Below are 7856 nucleotides of genomic sequence, written 5' to 3'. Positions count from 1 at the left end.
GTTTTCAACGGCACAGGAACTATGGTGGTCTGCTTGAAACATGTTGGTATTACAGGCTCAGACATGGAGAGGTTGAAAATGTCAGTGAAGACACTTGCTAGTTCGTCATCTTATGCTCAGAGTACACGTCCTGGTAATCCGTCTGGCCCTGCYACCTTGTGAATGTTGACCTGTTTTAAGGTCTTACTCAAATCGGCTGCGGAGAGCGTGATRGCACAGTCGTCCGGAACAGCTGATGCTCTCATGCATATTTCAGTGTTACTTGCCTCGATGCGAGCAGAGAAGTTATTGAGCTCTCTGGTAGGCTTGTGTCACTGGGCAGCTCTCTGCTGTTCTTCCCTTTGTAGTCTGTAATAGTTTGCAAGCCCTGCCACATCCGACTAGCTTCGGAGCCGGTGTAGTACGATTTGATCTTAGTCCTGTATTGATGCTTTGCCTGTTTGATGGTTCGTCGGAYTACGTAGCGTGATTTCTTATAKGTTTCCCGCTCCTTGAAAGAGGCAGCTCTACCCTTTAGCTCAGTGTGGATGCTGCCTGTAATCATGGCAGCTGGTTGGGGTGTGTACGTACAGTCACTGTGGGGACGAAGTCATCGATGCACATATACTGTTCGGGTGTCTGGAGTAAATCCCACTCGTCCGACTCATTAAAGAAACATTATTTGTCAACTTCCATGTGAATAATCACTGTTCGGATGTCCAGAAGCTCTTTTTGGTCATAAGAGAAGGTTATGTGCAAAATAAGTTACAAAAAATGCTAAAAAAACTAACAAAATAGCTTGGTTGGTTCAGAGCCAATAAAACAGCAGCCATCCCCTCCAGCGCKATTCTTATCTTTTGGATGGAATGTTAAATGGGTGTCCTGACTCTCTGTCCTGACTCTCTGTGTTCACAAAATATCCTATAGAATMTATTGTAAGAGTAGAGGTGTTAACCSTGGTGTCCTAGATAAAATGCCCAATCTGTCCTTCATGGCCAGTTAACTATCCCCTGCTTTTAATTGGCTCATTCGTCCTCCTTCCTCTGTCTTTTGAACTATTCCCAATGTTGTTGCTGTAATCGAGAATGTGTTTTCAGTCAACTTACCTGGTAAAATAAGGCTTAGATAAATAATAATACAAATATAGAACTTTGACCTTTTCCATGTAGAACTCAGAGGGACAAGGCAACACATTCTAATATATTATAAACATTCTAAATAGTAGACTATAGTAAACACATTCTAATATATTATATAAACTGTCACGCCCTGACCATAGTTTGCTTTGTATGTTTCTATGTTTTGTTTGGTCAGGGTGTGATGTGGGTGGGCATTCTATGTTGTATGTCTAGGTTGTCTGTTTCTATGTGTTTGGCCTAATATGGTTCTCAATCAGAGGCAGGTGTCAGTCGTTGTCTCTGATTGGGAGCCATATTTAGGTAGCCTGTTTGTCATTGTGTGTTGTGGGTGATTGTATCCTATGTCTGTGTTTTCATCATACGGGACTGTTTCGTTTTCTATCATTCACATTATTATTTTTGTAATCTTAGTGTTCAGTGATTAAATTGAATATGGACACTTACCACGCTGCGTATTGGTCCGACATCTCTTACTCCTCTTCAGACGATGAGGAGGAAAATCGTTACAATAAGCATTCTAAATAGTAGGTTATTAAACACATTCTAAGATATTKTAAATATTCTAAATAGTAGYCTATAMTWAACARATTCTAAMATATMATAAACATTCCAKATKGTAGGCTACAGTCAACACATTGTTTACATGATTTGATTTTGATTTAATAGGATCCTCATTAGCCGGCCCCAATGGAGACATCTTGTCTTACTGGGGCTCGACACATAACATGATTCTCTACATAGTCAATGGAATACATTGGAAAGGGTCAAAATCTTGCCCATTTAATTGAATGGGTTTGTGGAATAGAATGAATGACATCAAGGAAACACATTCTAAGATATGATAAACATGCTAAATAGTAGGCTACAGCAAAAACATGTTTACATGATTCTGTGTGTACAGTATTCAATAGAATACATTGGAAATGTGCCACATATTGGTCATCCTCAAATGGAGAAAGGCAACTAGATATGCAGTCTGTTGTACATTTTCTATTGAAATACAGTGACCTCCCCTTTGTGTGCTAGTCTGGTCCTCATGCATGTTAATGACTTAAAGAGGAAGGAAATGAAGTTCTGCATCAGCTATTTGTGCCCACCTGACTACTTTAAATATGTATCAACCACAYAGTTCACATTTACTGCTACCTACTTCTTGTTTCCACACACTTCCAGTCAGTTGACTCACTGTACAAGACCCCTTCACTTCACTGTGTAAGTACTGTTGACAATATCTTGAACTATCGTTTTTGGTTACTATTTTTTAGTCATAAGTCACATACTTTTTTATTTAACCTTTATTTTATCTGATATATACTTGAGGGTAATGTAACATTTTACTTCTTGTTATGTTTTGAGCTGTGCTTTGGTTGTTACTTTATGAATATTGMCCCTAATGTATCTCATTGCCRCTCAGTGTAACACGACTCAGGATATGACCCAGATGCAGACACAGGAAARGGAAGGTTAAATYTACAGAGTAGTTTATTAAAACCACAGGAGGCAGGGAAAGGGCAGGTCGGGGACAGGCAGAGGTTCGTAACCAGGCCCGATTTAGATAGGTACAGGGCGGCAGGCAGGCTCGGTTCACGGCAGGCAGAGTAGGTCGGAACCGGGAAAACTAGAAAACAGACTAGAGAGAACAGGAGTATGGAAAAAACACACTGGTAGGCTTGACGAGACAAGTTGAACTGGCAACAGACAAACTGAAAACACAGGTATAAATGCTCAGGGGGAAATGGGGAAAATGAGTGACACCTGGAGCGTCCATCTAGCGCTCTGACAACCATGGGAATGGAGAGGAGCTTAGTGGGGAAACTCAGCTCTGACACCAGGGTAGTGTCAATTAAACTCTCATCGGCCCCAGAGTCAATGAGTACCCGGAGAGATGTTGACTGGTTGTCCCACAGCAGGGTGGCATGGAGATGGGTACGAGTAAGGGGAGAAGGAAAACTCTCCGTATGGCCCACCAGAGTACTCGTACCTACTGATGAGCCTGGCCTTTAAAGACACGTAATGACKRGTAGTCCAGCAATACAGACAACTCTTGGTGTTAAGTCTGTGTAAACGTTCGGCTGGAGACAATCTAGCTCTGCCGKGTTGCATCGGCTCCAGGAGAGGCACGTCGGCAGACTTCGGAGACTCTCGGGGGAACCCAGGTAACCTCGGATTCTCTCGGGAACGTAGATGCCGYGGACTTCCGGGATTCCTCGAAGACGAGGTGGGATCCTTGAGCGAGAGAGTGGGATCGGAATCAGACCTCCTCTCCCTCCTACGTTCCTGTAGCRACCCATAGATCCGGATGGTRAAGGCGATGAGCGAGTCGAGATCCGTAAGCAGCTCCAGGGCAGCGAGCTTGTCTTTCACCTCCTCCGATAATCCGTGAAGGAACGRTTCGAAGAGGGATTTCGGGTTKTWGGTAKTATCGGCAGCCAACGAGCTGATATCAACTGCARAGTCTGCCACACTGKGGGATTCTTGACGAAGCTGGAGTAACTTCCWGGCAGCCTCTCTKCCAGATAACGGAGAATCAAATCCCTTTTTCACCTCAGCCACAAACTCCTCATGACTGAAGCACATGGCATACTGTTGTTCCCACACTGCCGAAGCCCAGGCAAAGGTTCGAAACCGGGTCAGAGTCAGATAGGTACAGGACGGCAGCAAGGCTCAGGGTCAGGGCAGGCAGAGTAGTTCGGAAACAGGGACCAGAGAGAACAGGGAAAAACACACTGGTATGCTTGACAAGACAAGACGAACTGGCAACAGACTGACAGAAAACACAGGTATAAATGCACAGGGAATAATTGAGAAAATGGCAGTCACCTGGAGGGGGGTGGAGACAAGCAACAAAGACAGGTGAAACAGATCAGGGTGTGACACAGGATTGATCTAGGATCAGTGCCCCCAGTCTAAATCAATATTATATAAAAGGTGTGTGTGTTCTTGCTGTTTAGCCTCACAGCTTGGGGATAGGAGCTATCATTGAACCTGGTGGTCAGTCTTTAGGCTGCTGTAAGCTTGACGGACCGTAGAGGATTGAAAATTTATCCTCCTATATTTGGGGTTCTGGAAATAAAACAGCTTCAGAAACAATCAATGTAGAAATATGTGTTTACAGTACTTCTGTAGTTGTTGTTATTGATGATGTTGATCCATAGTGCAATAGACAGATAGTATTCACACACACAACCATATACAGAGGAAGGATCTTAAAAATAGTCCTTCAGCAACAGGAAAAGTTAATTATTATGTATATTTTAATTAATGTGGTGGCTGACAGTTTTTGTTGGAGAAAATAAAGTCTGACATTTTAAATAGGAAGTTAATAACTTTAGAAGCCTTTTTAAACCTTGAATGCACTACAAGTTTGCATTTCCTGCTGAGTAGGAAAATTATCTGGAACAAAATAGTGATCAAGTTAAGATCCTACATCTGTAGCACAATACAACACAACACAATGTGAGCCTGGTTCATTTTCAGTAATGAGGCCCTGTACCCKKTTTACAGTTTCTACTTCAATGTATCAGGTGGAGTTATTCACCAGCTATAGAGTGAGTTGTTGTTTATGTTTCTAAGACTGCAGGGTGGGAGATSCAACAATGGCCTTGAGAACAGCAGGAGGTGTGTTGGTGGTCTTTCTCTGGTCTTTYACAGGTATGTTATTATTCATAAATGTATTATAGAATCCTTAGACATTTCTAAAAGAATACAGATCTTAATGTTACTCTGGTGTGTTCAGTGTTGTCGTCTTTTTCCATTCACACTCAACTCAGCAACTACAGACACAAAGTGTGGACAAACCCTGCTGTTAGTGCAAGCCAGTAGGTAATGCCCTTGTGTTGTGTGAATGTTTCAGTGGTACTGGGTCAGGATGGCTGGAGAGTGAAATACACCACTCAGAGMATCTGTACCTTGAAGGGGTCAACAGTGGATCTGTRCTGCTCTTWCACATATCCCAGTGGTTACATAGTCACAACAACCTTGTGGTTCYCTAAAAATGATGCTGGGGGGAATCCTGTGAGTCTGAGTGATGACCCAGACTACATAGGTCGTGTGATGTACCATAGCGATAAGAAGAATGGCCACACCCTGAGAATCACAGACCTGAGAGACGCCACCATGTTCTAGAATAGTTGGTTTACTAAGGTCTTTCTAATGGATAAAGTAAAACAATGCTTAGATCCCGTATAGTAACCCAAGCTTATAAGTAATTGCTTTTGTAATATAATCAATATGCTTTCCAAAAGATTATTCAGAATCTATCCTCAAACTCAGATATTTCAAACAATCAACACTTTCAAGCATTGTTCCATCACTTGCATGACTTTAGAAATGTCTAGCTGTGGAGTTTGTTTCTTTACCGTGTACCTAACAACATGATATAGGACTTTGTTTGATTTGAAACCTAATTGTTTGTAAGAACCCATTTTAAAAGTGTTAAAATCATCTTGGAGAGTTGCTTGTATCTGCAAAATATTTGAACCTGATGTATAGGACATTGTATCATCAGTGTATAACTGAACATGTTTATTCCTATGTATAGCAATTCTTTACTGTCGATTTAGGTCTGAAAATTGTCAGGATTTGTTTTTATGAAATATAAATATTATTATCTGTATAAGGTAGGTCAGATTTAATCAGCTTCTTTCTAGGATAGGCTTTCAACCAAGATCTCAGCGATCACTGCCTCATTGCCTCCATCCGTAATGGCTCTGCGGTCAAACGACCACACCTCATCACTGTCAAACGCTCCCTAAAACACTTCAGCGAGCAGACCTTTCTAATCGACCTGGCCTGGTATCCTGGAAGGATATTGACATCATCCCGTCAGTAGAGGATGCCTGGTTATTCTTTAAAAGTGCCTTCCTCACCATCTTAAATAAGCATTCCCCATTCAAGAAATGTAGAACCAGGAACAGATATAGCCCTTGATTCTCTCCAGACTTGACTACCCTTGACCAGCACAAAAACATCCTGTGGCGTTCTGCATAGCATCGAATAGCCCCCGTGATATGCAACTTTTATGTAAAATCTTGCAGCACCGTGTGTCACGATTGCAGATTTGAGAGAAAAAAACTAATATCGGTACATAAGTGTCTTATATCGGCTGAAAGCTTAAAATTCTTGTTAATATAACTGCACTGTCCAATTTACAGTAGGTATTACTGTGAAAAAATGCCATGCTACTGTTTGAGGAGAGCTCCTAACAAAACACTTTTTTCGCCGCAATCGGTTTGATAAATTCACCTCTGAAGGTGAAATGTGTACTTATGTAACCGATGTGAAATGGCTAGCTAGTTAGCGGTGGTGCGCGCTAATAGCCTTTCAATCGGTGAAGTCACTTGCTCTGTGACCTTGAAGTAGTGGTTCCCCTTGCTCTGCAAGGGCCACGGCTTTTGTGGAGCGATGGGTTACGATGCTTCGTGGGTGACTGTTGTTGATGTGTGCAGAGGGTCCCTGGTTCGCGGCCGGGTCGGGGCGAGGGGACAGATTAAGTTAAACTGTTACACTTACATCTGAAATCTTGCTCTGATTTATCATCCAAAGGGTCCCAGACATAACATGAAGTGTCGTTTTGTTAGATAAAATCATTTTTCATATCCTAAAAGGTCATCTACCAACTGAGCACACGTGGTCCCGTGTGGCTCAGTTGGTAGAGCATGGCGCTTGCAACGCCAGGGTTGTGGGTTCATTCCCACGGGGGGACCAGAATGAATATGTATGAATTTCCAATTGTAAGTCGCTCTGGATAAGAGCGTTGCTAAATGGCTTAAATGTAAATGTAAATGTAAATGTAATGTAAATGTCATGCACGATCGATTTTGTATTTCCTTTTATTCAATTTGCAAAGAAAGGAATATGTGAAAATCTAACCCCAAACATTGTTTCAATCAGTCAAATCACGTTCAGATTTATTCCTCAGAGATCCTAGAATGTAACCAGACTTCACTGTATAATTAGGAGTGTAGTATATCCTATAGGACACCACATTTGGTCAGAGAGCGGCTCCTTCACGCATGCCGATTGTGCGGGCGATCTTCACTTGATTGACTGTAACCAATCGGGGTCAAACAAAGCTAGCTAGATAGCCAATGAGCTGGGCTTTACGGGAGTATGCGGAAACCAGTATCTGTCGCAAAATGTTGCTGCTAACCTTGTGCGACAGCAATCATTTTCCTTTTGGACAAAAATCATAAGAATATGGAGAGTTATGAAGTTATGAAAACTGGGTGTTTTGCAACTGTTGAACTTATAATATGGCTACTAATACTGGAAAAGCTAAATCAAAGTATACAGACGATATTCTTGCAGAAAAATGTAATGGAATGTAAATGTCTCCTTCACGATTTGCCCAAATGTACCTGGGTGACTTCACACTAAAGGTCATGTAGTTTGCTCATACTTCAAGTTATCCATCTGAAACGTTGCACATACACTGCTGCCATCTTGTGGACACCATCGGAATTACAACCAGAGTGAGGGCTAGATTTGGAACCTTTCTGTTGCATTTCAAAGCTGGTGATAAAAAAAAACGCTAGTTTTTTTCTTTGTTTTTTCTCTACCAGATCTATTGTGTTATATTCTCCTACATTCAATTCACATTTCCACAAACCTCAAAGCGTTTCCTTTCAAATGGTACGAAGAATATGCATATCCTTGCTTCAGGTCCTGAGCTACAGGCAGTTAGATTTGTTATGTCATTTTTGGCGAAAATTGAAAAAAAGGGTGTTACAGTTCGCT

The 7856-nt window shown here is 41.8% G+C and overlaps 1 long non-coding RNA gene across 1 annotated transcript; it reads left to right on the top strand.

Moving 5' to 3' along the window:
- Nucleotides 1–2284: 2284 nt before the first annotated feature.
- On the top strand, nucleotides 2285–5223 carry LOC139025156 (uncharacterized). Its single transcript, XR_011476603.1, has 3 exons — nucleotides 2285–2330; nucleotides 4692–4769; nucleotides 4972–5223. It is a non-coding gene; the product is annotated as an uncharacterized lncRNA (long non-coding RNA).
- Nucleotides 5224–7856: the final 2633 nt, after the last annotated feature.

This window comes from Salvelinus sp. IW2-2015, unplaced genomic scaffold, assembly GCF_002910315.2.
Source record: "Salvelinus sp. IW2-2015 unplaced genomic scaffold, ASM291031v2 Un_scaffold2318, whole genome shotgun sequence".
NCBI classification, from domain to species: Eukaryota; Metazoa; Chordata; class Actinopteri; order Salmoniformes; family Salmonidae; genus Salvelinus; species Salvelinus sp. IW2-2015.
Note: the sequence above shows the minus strand (reverse complement) of the source record. Positions and strands in the feature narration are given on the sequence as shown.